This window comes from Typopeltis vanoorti, chromosome 16, assembly GCF_054136105.1.
Source record: "Typopeltis vanoorti isolate ZY-2024b chromosome 16, IOZ_Tvanoo_1.0, whole genome shotgun sequence".
Classification (NCBI taxonomy): domain Eukaryota; kingdom Metazoa; phylum Arthropoda; class Arachnida; order Uropygi; family Thelyphonidae; genus Typopeltis; species Typopeltis vanoorti.
The window spans coordinates 8,729,871-8,752,836 of NC_143564.1; positions in this window are offsets into that span (position 1 = coordinate 8,729,871).

The following is a 22,966-nucleotide window of genomic DNA, read 5'->3' on the forward strand; positions in this document are numbered from 1 at the left end:
GTAACTTGACCCGTTGCAGATGAAATGGATGTAAGGACTCAGATTGCAAAACAGTCATCACTGGATCGAGATACTCCTATAGCAGAGGCAACGACACGTGTGCTTGTCTCTGGATTATTGTCCATTGCACGCAACACATCCTCTTCCATGGCGAGATTTCGCGTCGATCGTGGCCGCCCACTATCATGTCTGCGATCCCTGAAAGATCCATAGTCAAATAAATTCTGATGCAAATGCGCAAACATTTGGTTATGCGGTACATGTCTGTTTGGGTACCTTTCGCGATACATTCGTACAGCGGCTCGTCCATTACTGTCAGCTAACCCGTAAATGAAGTGAATGTCTGCCATCCCAGCTTTCGTAAAACGACGCAAGTTCTTCGTACGACGTCGAAAGCTTGAATGAGGAAGCCCCAATTACTCACCTGGAGCGCTGGCCAACAGCGCCACCTATCACTTTCGGGTGGCGTTTCCAGTCATGCTTTCCTATGTGAATATGGTTGATTTTGATGTTCTCTACCTCCCCTCAAATTTTGTACGTGGAATTTTGAACCACCCTGTATATTCATGTAGCGTATATACGAACTATTAGGGTAAAAACGGCTTTGTTGTTGTGGAAATAATTATTTGTTTTGCTCTATAAAGCGAGTTCGATATACCAGCCGCACCACAAGCAACTAGACAATAGTAAAACAGACAATAGACAATAAAGGAAAACTCCTTACTTGTTTCCACGATGTCCTTTGATTGAAAAAACTTCGGTGCGAATCTCATCTTAAATGCAAGCATTCTTTATAAACACGTTTCATCAGAAGATGCATTAGCCGGTCTCATACGAATATTTTCTGTTTCCCAGAAACCTGGATTTATCTTTCTGTAGCAAGACAAATCACAAAAGATTAATAAAATGCTATTTCCAATAGGGCCGTAGATGCTTCTATTCGTAGTTCCCAAAGACAACAACAGAGAAAGGTCAGTATTGCTTGATTGGGCTCAGTACTGCAGATAGCATTCGAATACCGTTTGCAGAGAGAGAGATTTACATTATGATCTGCGTCATTGATACACATTGCTAAGTTTCTTTATGGAAATGTCAACATACATGGGCACTGCTTGCTATTTTAGGGTTAAAATCTTCAGCGTACAGAAACACACGCTTACTAAATCAGGGAAAATAAACGGAGAAAGGCTGCAACACAGTTAACGATATTTGAAAATTTATCTGACATCGAGGCATTACTGAAGAAATCCGTGGCGAAAGCCTTTCCGTACATTCCGAATGTAAACTGGTGCGAAAAATTGTTCATCCACTAACAATCTCATATTCCATTTCTTCTCGGTGTTCAGCTGCGTTGCCTCCTTAAGTGTACCGAATATAAATGCTGTAGCTGGTGGAGCTGACGCACATGTGTATGTAAATCGCAGGTAACATTTGCAAATCGCCATGTCATGCGAACACCACTGCGCCGCTCTCAGCTTGAGTTTTTGCCTCTGACCCCCAAATGACTGCGATACCGTGATGTGTGACATATGGGTAACTCCCTGAACGCGACGACCACCTCTGCTTGCTGCTAGTGGTGGACAGGACTAATGTGGCTTGTTTACTGAAGCTGCTCAAGGAAATCAGAGTGTGCAAAATGCACACTTCTGTCGCTTGCTCGAGCTTATTCTCACAAATCCTTAAAATAGTATCGAAAAAATTCAGCAATAGGAACGAATTAAGACATGTATTCAAGCATGAAATTAGCCAAACCATTTACTTTAATGGTTTGGCTAATTTCGTCAAAGCAAAATAAACTGCGTACTTGCTCAACTGGAAATACATAATGACATATATTTTTCGTGGTCTGAAATGGATTCAATATGATAATTAGAATGTTCTTTCTAGATCCACAATCGCAAATTTACTGAAGTAATTATTGATATCGTTAGTCTAAAGGAAATTCCGAAGTCATAAATAATGGGAAAAATTGCCTGCAAACACGCACTTTAAAGAATCTAAATTCACTTATTAATGCTTTTAATTCTTCCTTTCATAGCTACGCTTTCGTTTTGGGCTCCGAACGAGATAGAGAAATGATAGTCTTGAAAATTAATTCAAGAATGTCTTGGAATATTATTAATACAAAACGGAAAGGAAGAAATAGAATTTAGCACACACACACACAAACTAAACAAAAGGAAACGCATGTTTGCCATAAATGGCCCTTTGAGAGATTTCTGTGCACTACTTCGCAGGGAAGGAAATTTTTCGTTTAGTTAAGACAGCACTTCAAATTCACGGCTCGTCTTAAAACATCATGGCAATATGAAGATATTCAAAAGTGAATAGCCTTGAGGTACGCGCGCACCCTTATTTTCTGTAATTCCTCTGAAATAAAGCGAATGCAATCAGATGCTGTGTCTATTCCCAAAATGACTTCCGAGGTCTCGAATCAGCACAAAAGTAAATGGTGATATCTTCGTCCATTTCCACTCGGACGTTTACCTTTGTTCTGTGAGTGTCCTTTAATATTTGAGATGGTTATTAAGATAAATAAACCATTTTGGGTATATTGTCAGTGTTACGATTATTACTGTAATTATTATTTTTGCGTTTGAATTCGCACGGTATTCCATGATTTTTATTTATAAGAACAAGGAAATGTCATTTAAAGAAATTACAGCTGGACTATGGATCCAGCAGGAGATTTTTTTTTACCAAATTAAAGCAGTCAAAGGCTTACCAATTGAAAATCAAACCTTCCTGTTACGTTCATAATCATATACTCGAACTGCACGTTGTGTTTCCACCATTTTGACGTTCGAAGCTTGGCAAATGCAAGTTCATTGATAAGCATATGTGACGTTGTAAATGTACAGCCGAGAGTGGACTTCGTACCATTCCCGATAAAGAATCATCCAGAAATTTTTTTAGCCACGCATATCTGTAAAGGAACTGTCAATCTGGAAATAAATTCTTTTTTTTTTATTTGAATTCCGCATATTGAAGGTGGCCTAATTTATAATCAGCTGATAAAACAAAAGCGGAGAAATACGAAGACCAGTGAAATTTACGCTGCAAAACAAAATGCAGTTGAAAAAAAAGAAACAAATCCAGGATCGTTTATTTTCTAAACTATTGAAAGTCTTTGTGATTTATATGAATTCTGCATTTTTTTTTCATTCAAAGTAAAATGATTCAATGAAATCAAAATTTAATGTACAAATTATAATTTATATTCGATCTTTCTGCTTATTCTTCGCACTATTCATTTGTATCTGTGGGACTGTTTTAAGATCATCCTGGAGAAACCAAGCTTATGAGAAATATTTAATTTTCAATTCCTTATTCTGAAGATGACATGCAAAGTCAATAACATTTTCATTACAACCGTTGCGCATTACTTAGTCACCAATTAAGTTTCCTACGCAAATATTATGTAGAGAACTTGAAAAGGGTTTTCAGTTTTAACTCAGCTTGTCGATACACTTTTAAACTGAAGATAATTAAATTGCCTACAAGACGAGACGAAAATCACTTTGCAAATAAAAAGAACAGCAATATGAAGAAAAATCAAAAGGGATAACTAGATTCGATCAACATGAAATATTTCTTCATCTCTCCGTGAGAAATGACAAAAGGAGCTGCTTTTAATATATCTAAAAGTTTTACTGCACTAAGCTTTCATGGCTGAGAGAATAGTCATGCTTTTTGTTTCTTAAATGCCTTTCTTTGTGGTATTCTTAATCGGCTTAAGACAATGGAAATGGGAAAGGGATAACATCAACTGTTTGGGTTAATTTATCAATATGATGTAACATAATTTCTCATCATTGTTAATCCGAAACAAATACTGAAGACGTACATTTTGACTAAATGAATTTCACACTTAAATGAATATTTGGGCCTAATATACAATACCGGAACCTTTCCACTGTACTATTTTGAATTTTATATGCTCATCTTTTCTTTTTTCATGATATTTAGTAACGTTTTTCCCAATTGAGCTCAAAAAGTACTGAAAGTTCTTTTTTGGTATTATCACATATTTATCGGAAATACGGAACATAAAATATTTTTCTTATTTTGACATTATTTCATATTTAGAGAAAAAGGTAATAGAATCTTATTAAGATTATTTGGCTAACTATGAAAATCGACTCAGTTTCCTTCCTAAGGGGCAAGGACTATAATGCAATCTAATACTGATCCGAAGCTATAATGCAACACCCAGAAGATAGTGTGTTGACTTTCTTTTACATCATCATCATCACGAAACTCGTACTGGACTTAGTCGACATCACTGGCTTAATGACAGATGTAGAGAAACGTGCTAACAGCAAAGTGGATAGTGGATATAATGGAGGAGCAGCGGTGAGTGAATGCATAAATTGAACAAACGGAGAACTCAGCGTCAAAGATGGCAAAAAAAGAGTGCATAATGCACTTTGTAGAGAGAGAGAGAGAGAGAGAGTTGATGTGTAGAAAGTAGTTTGGGAGCCATTTTTCATTTACAAAAGGCCTTTCTTACAAGAATAAAAATATTGTGGGAGTAAACTCACCTGCACAACTGCTTTCACATTGTCATCCTTTGCTGATTTCAAGTATGGCGGATTTTGTTTTTGTTATTAGTCAACACACACACAGCAGAGTGGTAATGTTCGTTATTCATGATCCGAAGAACCAACCCACTTCATCGTTCTTTGCACCGCATAACTTGAAACAGGCGTGCGTTTTTCGTATTAGCATATTATTGTTTTTAAAAAAAATGTTAAGTTGATAATATAATAAAACAAATATTGCTAGAATCCAACTGAAAATGAATTTTATGTATCAAAGCAGCATCGTGTGCCACGCATTTCGAATGCAAACTGTTTCCATAGTAAGCTATCAAACTCAATCACTTTCCTAGAAATAACGGCCAACGCTACAATCACTGTTGCCAATAAAAAAATGATGAAATAAACGATTGATATGCATGTGTTTACCATTCGCTCTTTCTTCAAAAATGATAGATTGTTTAGCTATTTTTAGTTTCATGCATTGTACGGGATACACCTACGAGGCTAACGACCCTTACCAGTAACACGAACTGCTTCAAAGTACATAAACTCAACGAAGTATTTTGAAGTCAGATAATGCTGTCCAATCAGAAGGGACGGATGGAAATTATTGCACAAATATTTAAAAGAATTGCGAATGCCGAATTCGCTAACACGAAAATAACATCAACATGGGATGTTTGCAATTTCTTTGCTAGAAATGTACTCGGGAGAAGGGAAAGGAAATGAGATTCTGCCTCAGAGGTGAACAAAACGAAATACTGAAGATCTCGATTTATAATTCACAACGCCCAGTCCTTCTGGTAGTACGTAAAAGCACAAAGTTGGGGAAATATTGAGAAAGCGACAAGGAGAATACCAAATCGCTGAAAAGTCGCACAGGAGGCATTCACACAAGTCCGATTGCTGACACGTTCATCAGCAAGAACTGAAAGCAGATGGACACACACACACACACACACACACACACACACACACACACACACACACACACACACACACACACACACACACACACACACACACACATATCGATTTTTATGAGTTCTGAAAATTCTTCAGATTCTGAGTTCAAATTTCTTCTCTTCCTCCAGAAAGTATTAATAGAGTGGCATCTTCCTTCCGCTCCTAAAATAAACAGATGAGGGGATTGTGCAGTCTTTTTGACCCCGTTATCGAAAGCATACATTAATTTCTTGAATCCATTCATTGAATAAACATGCGCTACTTAATATATATATATACAGGGTGTTCGGGATAAATTTGACAGTTTCGTAAGGAAAAAGAAAATCTTCTTTGTATCTATTAAATTTAATGAATTGACAAAAAACATTACAGGCAGAGTTAATTACAATACTATCAACAAGATTTACTCAAAATAATCACCATTAGCATCGATCACAGCTTCAATTCTGCTTCGGAACCTCGAACAAGCTGATGCTACAGTCTCCCTGGGAAGCGCCGCAAAAACTGTTTTAATTTTATCCATTAACTGGGCTTTTGTATTACTGGAAGTGCGATTGGTGTCTTTTTCAACTGCGCCCCATACAAAATAATCCATGGGGTTAAGGTCTGGGGAGTTTGGAGGCCAAACATTTGGACTGGTGAAGTCGTAGAAATTTTCAGACAACCATTTTTGACTTTTCCCAGAGGTGTGGCAAGGGGCCGAATCCTGCTGCCATACATACGGCCTACCATTGGCTACCCTTGTTATCCAGGGCTTGACTACAGTTAGCAACTCCACGAACAAAGCCCGAATTCCAATGCCAGGGTTCTTCAACACCTGTTCCTGCAGATTTGCGAGGAATTCTGCTGTACGAACGCAATCAGATCGTCTGCTAGGGATCTTTCTTCTTGCTACATCCTCGTAGTCACCATTGCAAGTCTCTAGTTCATGCCTGATTGTTTTTACTGTATTCAGGGAGCATTGGGCAGCAGCAGTCGTAATATCCTTATTTTGATGGCGGGCACGAATCATCATGATACAAGTTATTCTCTTCCATGATTCAGGTGGGTTCCAGCTATCCATCCTTTCTGACATCTTGTATATGAATGAAGAAGGGTCCAAACTTTTAAATGAAGAGAAGTGTGTGTTAATACATGTATCTTACGGAAAAATATAATTAATTATAAATATGACAAATTTATCCCGAACACCCTGTATATATATAGTATTGTAGTCGAAGTAATGGTATTGTAGTCGAAGAAGGTAAGCCTCATCCACCTCTTCTAAATTTTACACCTTTGAGTAATTCAAATATACCAACCAAATAATAGAACCAGTAATAGACAAAATTAAAAAATATAAACATAAATGGATGGAACGTTCAAAGAATAAAAACAGAAAGATTACCAAACCAAGCCTTAAAGTATAAGCCATTAGGAAAAAGAAAACCAAGACGTCCTCTTAAACGATTCAACGATGATGCCTAAGGCCGGAACAGGCCATGCTGGGCCTAAATCCTTGATATACATGATGATAATAACCAACCAAATATAGCATTCTCCTTCAATTGTTTTCTAATATACAGTATCTTAAAATACACATTATCCCTCACTCTGCACGGATTTTGTTACAATTAATTGATAAATTAAGGTATTGGAAGGTATCCTACAATTAATTGAATTAAACAAAATTAAGATGAACACTGATGTGCTTTACATTCTTAGAACTTTCACGTATCAATAGAACAAGCAATCACACTGTCAAACTGACGTGAATTTTGTAGCGCGGGTTGTATAAGCCTGGACAGCACACCCAACCGAAATGGGCACGCGACGCTACTGATTATATATATACAGGGTGTTCGGGATAAATTTGACATATTTATAATTAATTATATTTTTCCGTAAGATACATGTATTAACACACACTTCTCTTCATTTAAAAGTTTGGACCCTTCTTCATTCATATACAAGATGTCAGAAAGGATGGATAGCTGGAACCCACCTGAATCATGGAAGAGAATAACTTGTATCATGATGATTCGTGCCCGCCATCAAAATAAGGATATTACGACTGCTGCCCAATGCTCCCTGAATACAGTAAAAACAATCAGGCATGAACTAGAGACTTGCAATGGTGACTACGAGGATGTAGCAAGAAGAAAGATCCCTAGCAGACGATCTGATTGCGTTCGTACAGCAGAATTCCTCGCAAATCTGCAGGAACAGGTGTTGAAGAACCCTGGCATTGGAATTCGGGCTTTGTTCGTGGAGTTGCTAACTGTAGTCAAGCCCTGGATAACAAGGGTAGCCAATGGTAGGCCGTATGTATGGCAGCAGGTTTCGGCCCCTTGCCACACCTCTGGGAAAAGTCAAAAATGGTTGTCTGAAAATTTCTACGACTTCACCAGTCCAAATGTTTGGCCTCCAAACTCCCCAGACCTTAACCCCATGGATTATTTTGTATGGGGCGCAGTTGAAAAAGACACCAATCGCACTTCCAGTAATACAAAAGCCCAGTTAATGGATAAAATTAAAACAGTTTTTGCGGCCCTTCCCAGGGAGACTGTAGCATCAGCTTGTTCGAGGTTCCGAAGCAGAATTGAAGCTGTGATCGATGCTAATGGTGGTTATTTTGAGTAAATCTTGTTGATAGTATTGTAATTAACTCTGCCTGTAATGTTTTTTTGTCAATTCATTAAATTTAATAGATACAAAGAAGATTTTCTTTTTCCTTACGAAACTGTCAAATTTATCCCGAACACTCTGTATATATACACACACATCGGCGTCCTCAGAAAATTTTCCGTGGGAGGGGGGAGCGGGCAAAGCTTGGAGACATTTCCATCAATACATTTTTATTTAATGATTTAATTTTTGGGGGTGTTTTTTCACAAGTAGATTATAGAATAAAGGGAACAAGAATTAATATATACAGTATATATAGATTTTGTTTTTTAATGGTAAACATAATAACCTTATGTACAGGATTAACCAGTTTTTGATTCTCTGCAGTGAGGCAGAGAGGTTACATGCTCATACTGTTGTTGAGGTATGTTACATCGAAATATTAGTTATAAGGTTTATTACGTTTTTTTTTTTTTTAATTTAAGCCATTAACAGTTATTTTGACATGATACTGTATAAGAACATAAAATCTGACATGTATATGGAATACGTATTTTGACAGTAATCCACGAAGCATTTGATGGCTTATTCCCGCAAAGGTAACATTAGACACTGTTACTTTTGCGGGAGCTAGAACGATTGGTGACACATTCACATGGCATGCTACAATGCTTATTCCCTTTTTAATCAATGTCTCAGACCAATATCCATTCTTACAGTACATTTGTACGGTTCCGGCAACTCTTGAAATGGGAGTTATATATTTTGGGTGAACATGCTGCGTCTTGGTACTTTTCCTTTGTCCGTGTTGTCCCGGGGACTGAGAATGATGTCTTTTCTTTCTCTGGGGCTGTGGCTGGAGTCTTTTTCTTGATTATCTGAATCCTGCGCCTTGTACGGATTCCTGCTGAGCTCTGGCGTGGAACTGCAGCTGGTGGTGATATACTGGAGTTGCTTGAGCTTTTACCCATTGCTTCGGGCAAATCGGGAAAACCTAAGCTACACAATTTCCCGGCACTCCAGGGTATACCCTTGTAGCAATAACCAAAGGAACAATGAAGATTTTCAAATTTACAATAACTTTACCTAGCTTCGCAAATTTAAAAAAACTAATTTTATAACGCAATAGATCAGGTGCTTACGACTATGCAGGTATAAAACTTGAAGTTGTCGAAGTATTAGATCGCACAATATCCAACTTTAGGCAGCAGCGACCTTGGGCTCGTACGCGCCCTTACGAGCCGCGATAGATATAGATAGATATATAATAATTTCAATAATCACGTATCATATAAGAATTCACTTCTCCGTCTATCGCTCGCAAACCTATTGATGACAATTTCAATAAATTCTTCTTCTAGTTTCTTCCTGTGCACACTAATCATACATAAACCTGATAAGCGCGTTTCTGAGTTAGTTGACCTTAACCATGTTTTCATACGTCTCAAGCAAAGGTGCTGAAACTTCTTTCAAGGGTATAGGTCGTAACATGTTTGTCGCATCAATATTTATTGCGGAATAAATAGAAGGGAAATAGTCGCAATGTTCCAAAACTTCTGGTAAATTTGGTGTATGCGTGTGTGTGTGTGTGTGTGTGTGTGTGTGTGTCCTTATGCTGCAGTTCTGAATCAACTTGTACGTATAATCTGGTTTTGCACAAAAATCCAACAATATAAATTTCTCTTTTTTTTCCATTTAGCTACTCTCATCCATGTTATTTTTTTCCTTAAAAGTAAATATTACTCATAAGGTTCATAATTCTATTTAATGAAAAAAGGAAAAAGGCATTCTTTCTATTACTCTACATAAAGTAAACACCTTGAATCTAAACACTTCATGAACATCCATGCCATTTGTTTTAATTTAATAATGAAATCAAATGTCATCATGCAATTTGTCAAAGCTTTGAAGTAACTTATCTTTACTTTTACCCTTGATTTTACCTTTCGAAAATCTTAAGATGCAAAACTTGCAATAGAATTTAATAATTATCCAACTTTTAAGCAATTTCGAAAATTTTTCTTGGTGGACACAGAGTAACTGTAGTTTGGAAAGAAGCCAAAAATAGACTGCGATAGGATATCATTCACGGCACGTTAATAAAAATAAGAATCTGAAATCCTTGAGACGCGACTGTAGATTTTTCTCAATCTCAATAGTTCTTGATCCCACGCAGCAAAGAAGGCTTCTTTTACAGTCGAATCGCCAATGGCCGACCTCTCAGACAACAAGATAAATCTAAACGATGCTTCTCACAGATGAAAAATGCATGAACTTTGAAAACCATATGATAGAACAACCAGTGGCACCCCTGTAAAACCGAAGTTCTCCATATAGAATACATTTTGGGATCTAAGAAAACAAGCGAACGTGAGAAGATTACAGTCCCATACGAAAGCGTTTGGAATTTCTAATTCTGGCACGTCTGAGCGGCACATTTTTTATTCTTTCAGTTGTATCCAAGGTTATATCCAAGTGTATGTTTTTACTTCGGCATATAAAACTTTCATGTTTTTGGATATCCACTCAGATAGTGGAAACTGTTGAATGTTTTATTTTTCCTCTAAAATCCGTTACTGCTTTATTTATTCTCACCTTTTGTCCTTTTGCATTCTGCACTCTACAAAAACGCAGTTGGCTCATAAAATGCTGACGATGTAGTAAGGTTTCCTTTTTTTCTTATTTATTTATTTTATTTTATTTTTATTCTTTAAAGAAAATGAAGACTTTGAAAGCACGCTGTTTTAATTCAGAAAACATTGCGTGTAACTGAAATGTAAGCTAGTTTATTTATTTTTATTTTTTTAGATCTAATCACTCTAATTCTAATGAATAATCTAATTACTTTTCTGATATCTGATTACTAATAATCTAATTACTTTACTGATGTAGAATTTTAATGAACTTATATTTTTTACAGTTATTTATTGTCTTAAACGTGAGTAGTAGGGGAGCCACTAGTGACAAGATCAAGATGAAGATAAGATAAGGAATCGTGACGTGATTGGCTGATGACGTCATTGTGTGCATGACTTCATGGATGTGGAATGTTTGGAATTTCCATGTGGGCAACTGTGTCACTGGCTTCAGTTCTTGAGTTTTGGTTCGCGTATGGAATTATGGGTGATGGTAGAGATAAGGAATGGTATCGTGGGTGTGTGTTGTTTTCAGATGTAGATACGTGACGTCATTTGTTATTTGTAAATAAATGTCGTCATTTGTAAATAAGTGACGTTATTGTTTTGAATGGAAAGGGAAATATATGTGTGTATAAGTAATCGTGTTTTCATTGGTGGACACTTCTGACCAGATGAAGATCAAGATAAGATAAGGAATCGTGACGGGAAAGTTTGTTGTTATTGAGTTTGGAATGATAATTTAATTTAACTATATTCTATGTCACACAAACATACAGTTTTGTTTTCTTCTATAGATGGTTGTACTAATTTTCCAATACATTTTGAGGTATTTCTTTCCTGTTAAACGGTGGGATTCTTAGAGTAAGTCGTGATGGCGGCAGTCTTTCGAGCTTTTCTAAATAATTAATTAATTATATACTGATGTCACTCAAACACACATACTTTTTTTTTTCCATACCTCATCTGTATTTCTTCTATATACATGTTCTAATCAAGTTCATATTTTATTCATAATTCATCCGAATATTTTGATTTGTCTAAAATTAAGATCTTAAAATTCAATAAATAAATAAATAAACAAATCGTGTGTGTATTCACGGTTATTGCAAAAGTATTCTTTTAAGTTTACATATTTATTTCACAGATATTATTTACAATGCAATATGCAGAAATAGGAATTTACATATATCACCAATGCAAATGGTATTTTTCTTGGCGTAACATTTCTTTGAAAAAAAAAAAAAACTTACATTTCTTTCCAGAATGGGAACATACTGGTACTATGTAGGTTTTCTGAATATTCCAAATGTTGATTAACATATATTCACAGAACACAAACACAAGTCTGAAAGGACATTTTCATTATAGGTTACTGTGCCTAATATATATTCACACCACAAAACACACAAAACATAGGAGTTGATAGATATTTCTGTAAATAACCAGAAAAGCTAGTGGACTACTTAATTTACTTTAGTATCCGTTTGGTTCTCTGTATTAATCTTTCCCACGGACGCCCATCCTTGGTTGGAAATTCTATGCGCCGTTTTGTTTAGGGTAAGTGTTATTTCCGGTTTCGAATTCCGATTGCTGTTAGAGTATGGAATTCAGACAAGTGAAATTTTTATTTATTTTTTTTTTTTCAAATTGATTGGTTATTTTCTGTATTTTACTTTTACAGGTCATATTCTAACAGAATAACTGAGCAGAATTAATAAATATATAAAGTATATGAGAATTTATTTTCCAACACTGTATATTTCTAATTAACTCTTATCTTATCCGGTTGCCTTTTTTGTACGTAGGTGAGAAATCGTGTGTTTTGTTTCGAACTCTTGGTTTCCGTTGGGAAAATACCAATATAACTATTAATTTTACCTTCGTTTCCTTGTGCTCTTAACCTATTTCTGTAAGTAAAATTTATTTGTGAATTATTTTCTCACACTGTTAATTTTCATTCATTAACATTGTTTGCAGATAACGAACAAATAAGATTTTTTAAGTCAATGAATAAAAAAAAAATAAAAAAATTCTCTGGTTACTTTGTGGCATAAAATTTCACAAGGAAAAAAAAAAAATTGTTATCTTCCTTCTTAAATTTGTATAACACATATACGACACCCAATTTGTTCATTTAAATTTACACATTTTATTGAACGAAATATTATTTACAAATTGTATTTACTGAATCTAACAATACAGAAAATAAACACATTTTAAAATACATCAAAGGTTCCTCCATGGTTGTGGAATTGCCATCGTATGGATTTGACAATGTGACTCTCATCTGAAAGTTAATTTTTCGTTTGGCGTTCGTTGGGAATTTATTACTGTAGTAAAATTAAGGGTTGTGTATTTATTTCTTTGAAACCAATACGTATACTTCAGAGAATTATTAAAAGCACAAAATCTTTCATTATGTTTCCAAAAGCATTTAAAAGTACATGTTATGTTTCACGTTTCGGGCATCCAATTTCATTTAAATCAAGAACAGGCCTCCCTATTAACTTCGTTAATGTTTTTGATTTTTCTCTTCCTTTGGCAAGTAATATATGATATTTGCATGTTGATTCTATCATCCAATCTCTTAGTTTGTCCAAAGCTAGTGAACCAATTTCCCACTTCAGCTGATGGTTATATTTTATTAACCAAGAATTTTGTTTTTTAACTCTTTCAGGTAATTCTTTCCAACTACAAGGTGATTTTGTCATTGCATATCTTACACTAATTCCATCAGAAATACAAATTTCTTTAGGAAATAAATTTGAACTCTTATTCAACAAAAATTGTACATCAATTATCCCAATGATAACTGAAAATTCGTATTTTTCACCCACTGTCGATTTTTCATAATCGTTTTCCTTCATTCTTCTTCTTCGATTACTTCATATGGCACCACAAATAAATAGTTATTTATTATTATTTCACTGATTATTAGCTCTGATCGTATACTTTATGGTAACATTCGTTTACAAAATTCTAAACAATTAGAACTTTTCACAAAGAAACTTTCAAAGAATTTGTGGCTCATCCATTATTTTTGCATTACCAAACACAAATCACAAAACAGCAGCTGCAGTAGATGAACGATTACCTTAAGTCCAAAGTCACTCGACTCTCTGGTATTTTCTTATAGTACTGTTTAAACTTACCATCCCCTACCCTGACCGTTCCTTCAAAAATGAACCTTTTGCGCAGATGACTCAACGACGTGTTTTCACATGCTGTTGGATATACTGTTGGTGTGTTTTTATCTTACTTTATGTAGGGAAAGGTAAAATTTGTATATGTGTTATCTGTAGAGTACAAACATTTTCTCTATGCCAAACTTTAAAGAAGTGTTAAACTCTCGTTTTGTTGGTTTAATTAGGTGCTTCTCTCTTTCTCTCTCTCTCTCTCTCTCTCTCTCTCTCTCCCTCTCTGTAAAAATAACCAAATTCTAACAGTTCGGATTTTCTATTATGTGAACGATTTGTCTTCAGATAACTCAAATAATGTCAATAGGTAGCATTAGACAATTTCTAAAATAATCAATACATGGATTTTCGTTTACAACACCTTTTTTTTTTTTTTTTTCCTGTCCTGGCATTAATTTCACAGTTGTGATTTTTTTAAAATAATTAAACAGAATTGCATTAAGATATAAAGTTGTGGATTTAAATATCAAGATCTAATCAGAATAACTGAGTAAAAATTCACTGTGGAAAAACACAACAACAAAAACACACATCTTTGTTCATTTAAGTTTACAAATGCACATTTTATTTTGCTGAAATACTGAAATAATGCCAGGACAGGAAAAAAAAAAAAAGGTGTTGTAAACGAAAATCCATGTATTGATTATTTTAGAAATTGTCTAATGCTACCTATTGACATTATTTGAGTTATCTGAAGACAAATCGTTCTCATAATAGAAAATCCGAACTGTTAGAATTTGGTTATTTTTACAGAGAGGGAGAGAGAGAGAGAGAGAGAGAGAGAGAGAGAAAGAGAGAAGCACCTAATTAAACCAACAAAACGTGAGTTTAACACTTCTTTAAAGTTGGGCATAGAGAAAATGTTTGTACTCTACAGATAACACATATACAAATTTTACCTTTCCCTACAGAAAGTAAGATAAAAACACACCAACATTATATCCAACAGCAAGTGAAAACATGTCGTTGAGTCATCTGCGCAAAAGGTTCATTTTTGAAGGAACGGTCAGGGTAGGGGATGGTAAGTTTAAACAGTACTATAAGAAAATACCAGAGAGTCGAGTGACTTTGGACTTAAGGTAATCGTTCATCTACTGCAGCTGCTGTTTTGTGATTTGTGTTTGGTAATGCAAAAATAATGGGTGAGCCACAAATTCTTTGAAAGTTTCTTTGTGAAAAGTTCTAATTGTTTAGAATTTTGTAAACGAATGTTACCATAAAGTATACGATCAGAGCTAATAATCAGTGAAATAATAATAAATAACTATTTATTTGTGGTGCCATATGAAGTAATCGAAGAAGAAGAATGAAGGAAAACGATTATGAAAAATCGACAGTGGGTGAAAAATACGAATTTTCAGTTATCATTGGGATAATTGATGTACAATTTTTGTTGAATAAGAGTTCAAATTTATTTCCTAAAGAAATTTGTATTTCTGATGGAATTAGTGTAAGATATGCAGTGACAAAATCACCTTGTAGTTGGAAAGAATTACCTGAAAGAGTTAAAAAACAGAATTCTTGGTTAATAAAATATAACCATCAGCTGAAGTGGGATATTGGTTCACTAGCTTTGGACAAACTAAGAGATTGGATGATAGAATCAACATGCAAATATCATATATTACTTGCCAAAGGAAGAGAAAAATCAAAAACATTAACGAAGTTAATAGGGAGGCCTGTTCTTGATTTAAATGAAATTGGATGCCCGAAACGTGAAAACATAACGTGTACTTTTAAATGCTTTTGGAAACATAACGAAAGATTCTGTGCTTTTAATAATTCTCTGAAGTATACGTATTGGTTTCAAAGAAATAAATACACAACCCTTAATTTTACTACAGTAATAAATTCCCAATGAACGCCAAACGAAAAATTAACTTTCAGATGAGAGACACATTGTCAAAACCATACGATGGCAATTCCACAACCATGGAAGAACCTTTGATGTATTTTTCAATTTATTTATTTTCTGTATTGTTAGATTCAGTAAATACAATTTGTAAATAATATTTCGTTCAATAAAATGTGTAAATTTAAATGAACAAATTGGGTGTCGTATATGTGTTATACAAATTTAAGAAGGAAGATAACAATTTTTTTTTTTTTTCCTTGTGAAATTTTATGCCACAAAGTAACCAGAGAATTTTTTTATTTTTTTTTTATTCATTGACTTAAAAAATCTTATTTGTTCGTTATCTGCAAACAATGTTAATGAATGAAAATTAACAGTGTGAGAAAATAATTCACAAATAAATTCTACTTACAGAAATAGGTTAAGAGCACAAGGAAACGAAGATAAAATTAATAGTTATATTGGTAATTTCCGAACGGAAACCAAGAGTTCGAAACAAAACACACGATTTCTCACCTACGTACAACAAAAGGCGACCGGATAAGATAAGAGTTAATGAGAAATATACAGTGTTGAAAAATAAATTCTCATATACTTTATATATTTATTAATTCTGCTCAGTTATTCTGTTAGAATATGACCTGTAAAAGTAAAATACAGAAAATAACCAATCAATTTGAAAAAAAAAAAAATAAATAAAAATTTCACTTGTCTGAATTCCATACTCTAACAGCAATCGGAATTCGAAACCGGAAATAACACTTACCCTAAACAAAACGGCGCATAGACTTTCCAACCAAGGATGGGCATCCGTGGGAAAGATTAATACAGAGAACCAAACGGATACTAAAGTAAATTAAGTAGTCCACTAGCTTTTCTGGTTATTTACAGAAATATCTATCAACTCCTATGTTTTGTGTGTTTTGTGGTGTGAATATATGTTAGGCACAGTAACCTATAATGAAAATGTCCTTTCAGACTTGTGTTTGTGTTCTGTGAATATATGTTGATCAACATTTGGAATATTCAGAAAACCTAGATAGTACCAGGATGTTCCCATTCTGGAAAGAAATGTAAGTTTTTTTTTTTTTTCAAAGAAATGTTACGCCAAGAAAAATACCATTTGCATTGGTGATATATGTAAATTCCTATTTCTGCATATTGCATTGTAAATAATATCTGTGAAATAAATATGTAAACTTAAAAGAATACTTTTGCAATAACCGTGAATACACACACGATTTGTTTATTTATTTATTTATTGAATTTTAAGACCTTAATTTTAGACAAATCAAAATATTCGGATGAATTATGAATAAAATATGAACTTGATTAGAACATGTATATAGAAGAAATACAGATGAGGTATGGAAAAAAAAAAGTATGTGTGTTTGAGTGACATCAGTATATAATTAATTAATTATTCAGAAAAGCTCGAAAGACTGCCGCCATCACGACTTACTCTAAGAATCCCACCGTTTAACAGGAAAGAAATACCTCAAAATGTATTGGAAAATTAGTACAACCATCTATAGAAGAAAAAAAAACTGTATGTTTGTGTGACATAGAATATAGTTAAATTAAATTATCATTCCAAACTCAATAACAACAAACTTTCCCGTCACGATTCCTTATCTTATCTTGATCTTCATCTGGTCAGAAGTGTCCACCAATGACAACACGATTACTTATACACACATATATTTCCCTTTCCATTCAAAACAATAACGTCACTTATTTACAAATGACGACATTTATTTACAAATAACAAATGACGTCACGTATCTACATCTGAAAACAACACACACCCTCGATACCATTCCTTATCTCTACCATCACCCATAATTCCATACGCGAACCAAAACACAAGAACTGAAGCCAGTGACACAGTTGCCCACACGGAAATTCCAAACATTCCACACCCATGAAGCCATGCACACAATGACGTCATCAGTCAATCACGTCACGATTCCTTATCTTATCTTGATCTTGATCTTGTCACTAGTGGCTCCCCTACTACTAACGTGAAATTATCATAAACGAAATATTTTTTCAATGCATTTCATCCCTCTTGTCAGAAAGAGATCTTAAACATCCATAAAATGTCTTTAAATTTATATGCTGATTGAGCAATGGATGTAGACTTCTAAATTGACTATACAATGCATACCCGCTTTTCTAGTAGAAATCGCTATAGTTATCGTATACGATGACGCTCTGCTTTCCCAAGTACGGATCTGATACCAAATTCAATCTGTGAGATAAGTGTTGAGAGTGGTATCTACTTTACCTGAACAGATTTTATCTTTATTCTGAAAGGTATTAATCATTGGATTAATAGCAGAGTGCACGAGTAAAATCATTCTTTCACTGTATTATTCATCCTAGTGATATCTTTCGTTTTATGAATCGTGAAAGTTCGAATAGAAATACAATTAACGAAATACTTGAGTTCGAAACCAATTTTTACGATACTCTGTATTTTTAGTAAGAGTTTTCAGATTAAGCATACTTATCCGACAAATAAGGTCTCAGCACTTTTTTTTACCCTCTTAATAAACTTAGTTATTTACTCCTGAAGAACAGAAAATCCTTGTCAAAATACATAGGCATAATATATACACCGATTGAACCCTTTCTTCGGTGATAACGTCGAAGCAAACATCAGATTTTCTTTAATACTTCATATTTTTTTCATTTTTGAAGATTCCCACTACCAATTGCTGGGTCTGTTATACATAATGAGTCCGATTTTCGAGTTTTGTTTAACAAGCAAGTTCTAATTAAGACAAGTCTGTGAATATTTGACTATTTCGTGGAAATATCTGGCTAAGAGATTATTGGGAATTTAGATTCCCTTGGCTTTAAAAGGTATTTTTCAATAGCAGAATATTATTCTTGGTTGACGAATGGAGAACTGTAGTCCTATTGAATCGTTGCGAAGTGCTGCTCGCAATCAGTGTCAGTGATCAAGCCCATACTGCACTTCAAGCAGCGACCTGCATGCAGCACTGGATGATTCTGAAATACGTTTTCGAACCTGGTATGTTGAATCGTACAGAAATGAAACTGTAGCGAGTCTCACTGAATACGTGCAACATTGGTTGACGTAGCTACGTGACGAACTTGTGCGACATGCCAGTGAAATCAACTCAAAATTAAACAAACAGAATCAAGTTTTCTGTAAAAATTCACCTAATGGCAAAACGAATATCTTCAACAAAATCGTCAGGAGTGAATAATTCCCACACTATTGTATTGTTGAATAAATAATATTGGGAGGAAATCACTGACAGAAAATCAATTAACAGGTGTTCAAATAAAGTAAAATTGTTTCATGTTTGTGGTAAAACATCCGCAATTTTCTTGCCTGTCTAAATATATCTTTATTTGAAAATAAAGATAATATATTTAGACATTTAACTCTCATTCTTCATTTCTAAATTCCAAATAAAATGAATGAAATCCAAACGAATAAAAATCCTGTCGGCCCATCTAAGAAATTAAAATTTTTATACCCGCAAGATGTTATTGTTGCGTTATTTTGATTTGGAAATAATGAAATAAGTATTGTACGAAGTCTCCAAATTCTATCAAACAAACATCGTTTAAATTGGATTTAAAACAAGATTGTTAGCTATTGTTGAAATAATTTCGTGGAACGAAGTTAACTGTTAATGTAACTGTCAATACTGTTAACTTATACACTTACATTTAACGTCAACATCGACTTTAATTTCTTCGATTTGCGCCATGTCCTTTTTCACTTACCATCTGTAAATGCCACAGTGTCTGTTCTCTGTAGAGGATTAAAGTCTATCTGAGTCTTTACATCAAAGGGACAAGAGTGTCCTAATTTTCTTCATATAATACTAGCTTCTGGATTAGTGTCTGCGGTACACTTTACAGTTGCGGAGCCTTCAACCCTCTCGCGACAATTCCCACCTTCCAATTTAATCTTCGATGTATCTGAGGAAAACAAGGTAGGTCTGGTTTAATTTGCATAAAATGCTAAACCTAAATGTATGCAATAACAATGAGAAATATATTAAAGATAGCCCAATCTAAAAATAGCGATAAGAAAATACGTGAAACATTTTGTTTTGAGTTCTAAACTTTTGGGAAAATACCAAATGCGTAACAAAGTAAGACAGCAACTTACAAATCTGTTTTGATTATACAAACTAAACCCACTTTACTGATGTTCATAAGAGTGATGACACTTATGTAAGGTAGCAGTATTGCACTGCTCTTGACGTAGTTCCGTGAGGTAAGGAATATTTATTCGCTGTTCATTAGCATTTTTATTACGTGTAATCTTAAGACTAATGTTTCAGCTCGAAGTTCTGTAAAAATATATCATTTAAAAAGCTAATAAAAAAGTTGAAAAAAAATATATAGTCCCTCCCATGTCGTTAAGTAGTGCAATACGAAGGCAACTTGCACTTCAGATCGTATATATATGCTACTTAAACTTTCGCAGTATGATCGGTACCAAATTTTCCTTAGTTCACTTTGCGAATATGATGGAAAAATGGACATTTTAATCTTTTGTAATAATATTTAAAAACATTAAATGTATACTTAATTTTGAATAAATATTAATATGTTCTTTATCAGATGGGACTGGTAAATGGAAGTACATATTGTAAATCTTGTAAATGATCTCATTCATAGCAAGATTTTTACTTTGATGCCAGAGGTATATTTCTTGTATATTTCTTGTAATCATGTATAACATGATTGTATATTTTGTCGAATAAACGAAGATAGACCCACTTTCTTCAAGCCATAAAAAATAAGATTTCAAGCAAGCATTCATAAACTTAGAACTGAACGACATAAGTGAAGAGTACCGCTTATTGATGCTTCATAGAAGAAAATCGACCGTCTTGTAAGGAAAGCAGTTAAGTAAAAAGAAATTGCGCGATAAATGTAACTTTCAAAAATAAGAAATCTGTCGAATTATTCCCTTACATAAAACTTCCAGTCGCACTCGCACATCTTTAGACCGCGTATATCGTAGGTATTGTGAATGGCCACACACTTGACAATCCGTTTATTTTGCTCCTTGTCGAAAGTGTACTCGAGAACGTTGACTGCCTGTCTGCCACATCTTTTGCTTTTCCACTGTTAAGTGGAAATGTCAATAAAGAATTTTTATCTCTGAAAGAGGATTTTCCTTCCTAGCAACTCGGTGTAGGCTCTAAGATTCCACTACTCGCGCAGTAAGAGTATTCCCTGGGTTACTATTTCAATATAAACGGATACTATTTGAATAATACGGGCATTTAAATAAAAAATAAATAAATAAAATAAAATGTCGCCACATTATTGAAATTGGGTGAAAGTACTGAATTTATCATATACACAACAATAATTACAGAAAAGGAAATTTTCATCATCATCATGCGTATCAAGGATTTAGGCCTAGCATGGCCTGTTCCGGCCTTAGAAATCATCGTTGAATTTTAAGACGACGTTCTGGTTTTCATTTTCCTAATGGCTTGTACTTTAAGGCTTGTTTTGGTAATCTTTCTCTTTTCATTTTTTGAACGTGTTCCATCCATTTATGTTTATATTTTTAATTTTTTCTATTGCTCGTTCTTGGTTTAATTCTTTCATAATTTCTTCGTTTCTGTTGTGATCAAATAGGGTATACGTTGCAGTTTTTCTCATAAACTTCATTTCTGCTGTTATTAATCTTTGTTGGTCTTTTTGTTTTGTCGTCCAGATTTCGCTTCCATACATTAAGTTTACATACATTCCATACTTAATGTAAAAGGAAATTTTAATTTTCCTAAAACCTTCTCCCTTTGGAAGGAGTGAAGAACAAATACAGTTATATCATTCATTCATTTTGTTAAGCTGCACCAAAGGCTTGGTACAAATACAAACACGTTGGATATATTTACAGAAAACAAAGAGTTAAAACAAAGCAGTGAAAGGAAGAATGCTAGAAAGTCAAAAATGCATGGCTGAAATCATACAACTAACTCTTTAAAACAAAGAATATAACTCAGATTTATATACCCAGAACGAATAATACGAATAAAGTATTACTTCCCAGTAAAACTGACTCATCTATACAAATAAAATGATTCATTTAATAAAATTAATACTTTGGAATACGCTGAAACTATTTTGTGTTCTTAAGTAACAAAAAGAAAAGTGAGTGTAAATTGTGTAGATATCGTTAGTTTCAATTGTGACAAAATTAGTTACCAATCAAGTACCTTTTAAGGTGGTCAACGTTATTTGGATGTCAGAAAATCTAGCTGCGTCAGAAGCTTTTTCTTAAAATTGTTTTTATTTTATCAATGAAACACCATTCTTCAGTAGCCAAGTTCATAGGCGACTCCAATTCACTAACAGATTATCTAAATTCAATAAACTAAAAATTTTTATTTATTTTACATATATTTATTTATTTATTCGTTTATTTTTAGTTGGAATGCGCTGAATATTCCGCTCATTATTCCAAGCGTATGTACTTATTTGGAAAAGTCGATAGTTTTTACGTTCTTGATGACACTCCAAGCTTTCTACAAAATCGCACTTCATTTACTTGCTGGAAAACAAAAACAAAACGCTAGTTGCAGATCGTCTGATTATCGCAGAAGGCGCCTGCATCTAATACCTCTGTAATAGATGTAGGTGTTAATATTCTTTTGTCTCTACTGCAAATTTTAAATCATCTTTTATTATTTAGTTGAGACCTCGAATTATATTTTGTTGCTCCCACTCCAAAAGGTTATAAGTGGGTCTGTTGTGCATGAGTACTGTGAATGATTATTTGATGCTGCTTACATATATTTTACATAAACCAAAAAGTCTGCTCTAAAAATTAAAAATTCAAACCACATCGAAGGACAATCACAAACATCTCTGTCCATGGTAGAATTCAAATCCGCAGTTTATTGAGTGGATACTCCAATTGCTCAGCCAACCAAACTCGCAAAATTTATAATTAGGATTTGAAATTTCAGTAAGGGTTTTTTTCATCACATTTTAATCCTGTCTGTTTCTCTTCATCCAGCCATCAACATTAATTTAAAAAACAAACCAAAATCGATGTGTACTTGATCAGTGAAGTAAGGAGTAGCAACTGAACAGGACAGCTGGGATGAAGTTGACTGGAATGAAACCGCTCATTGT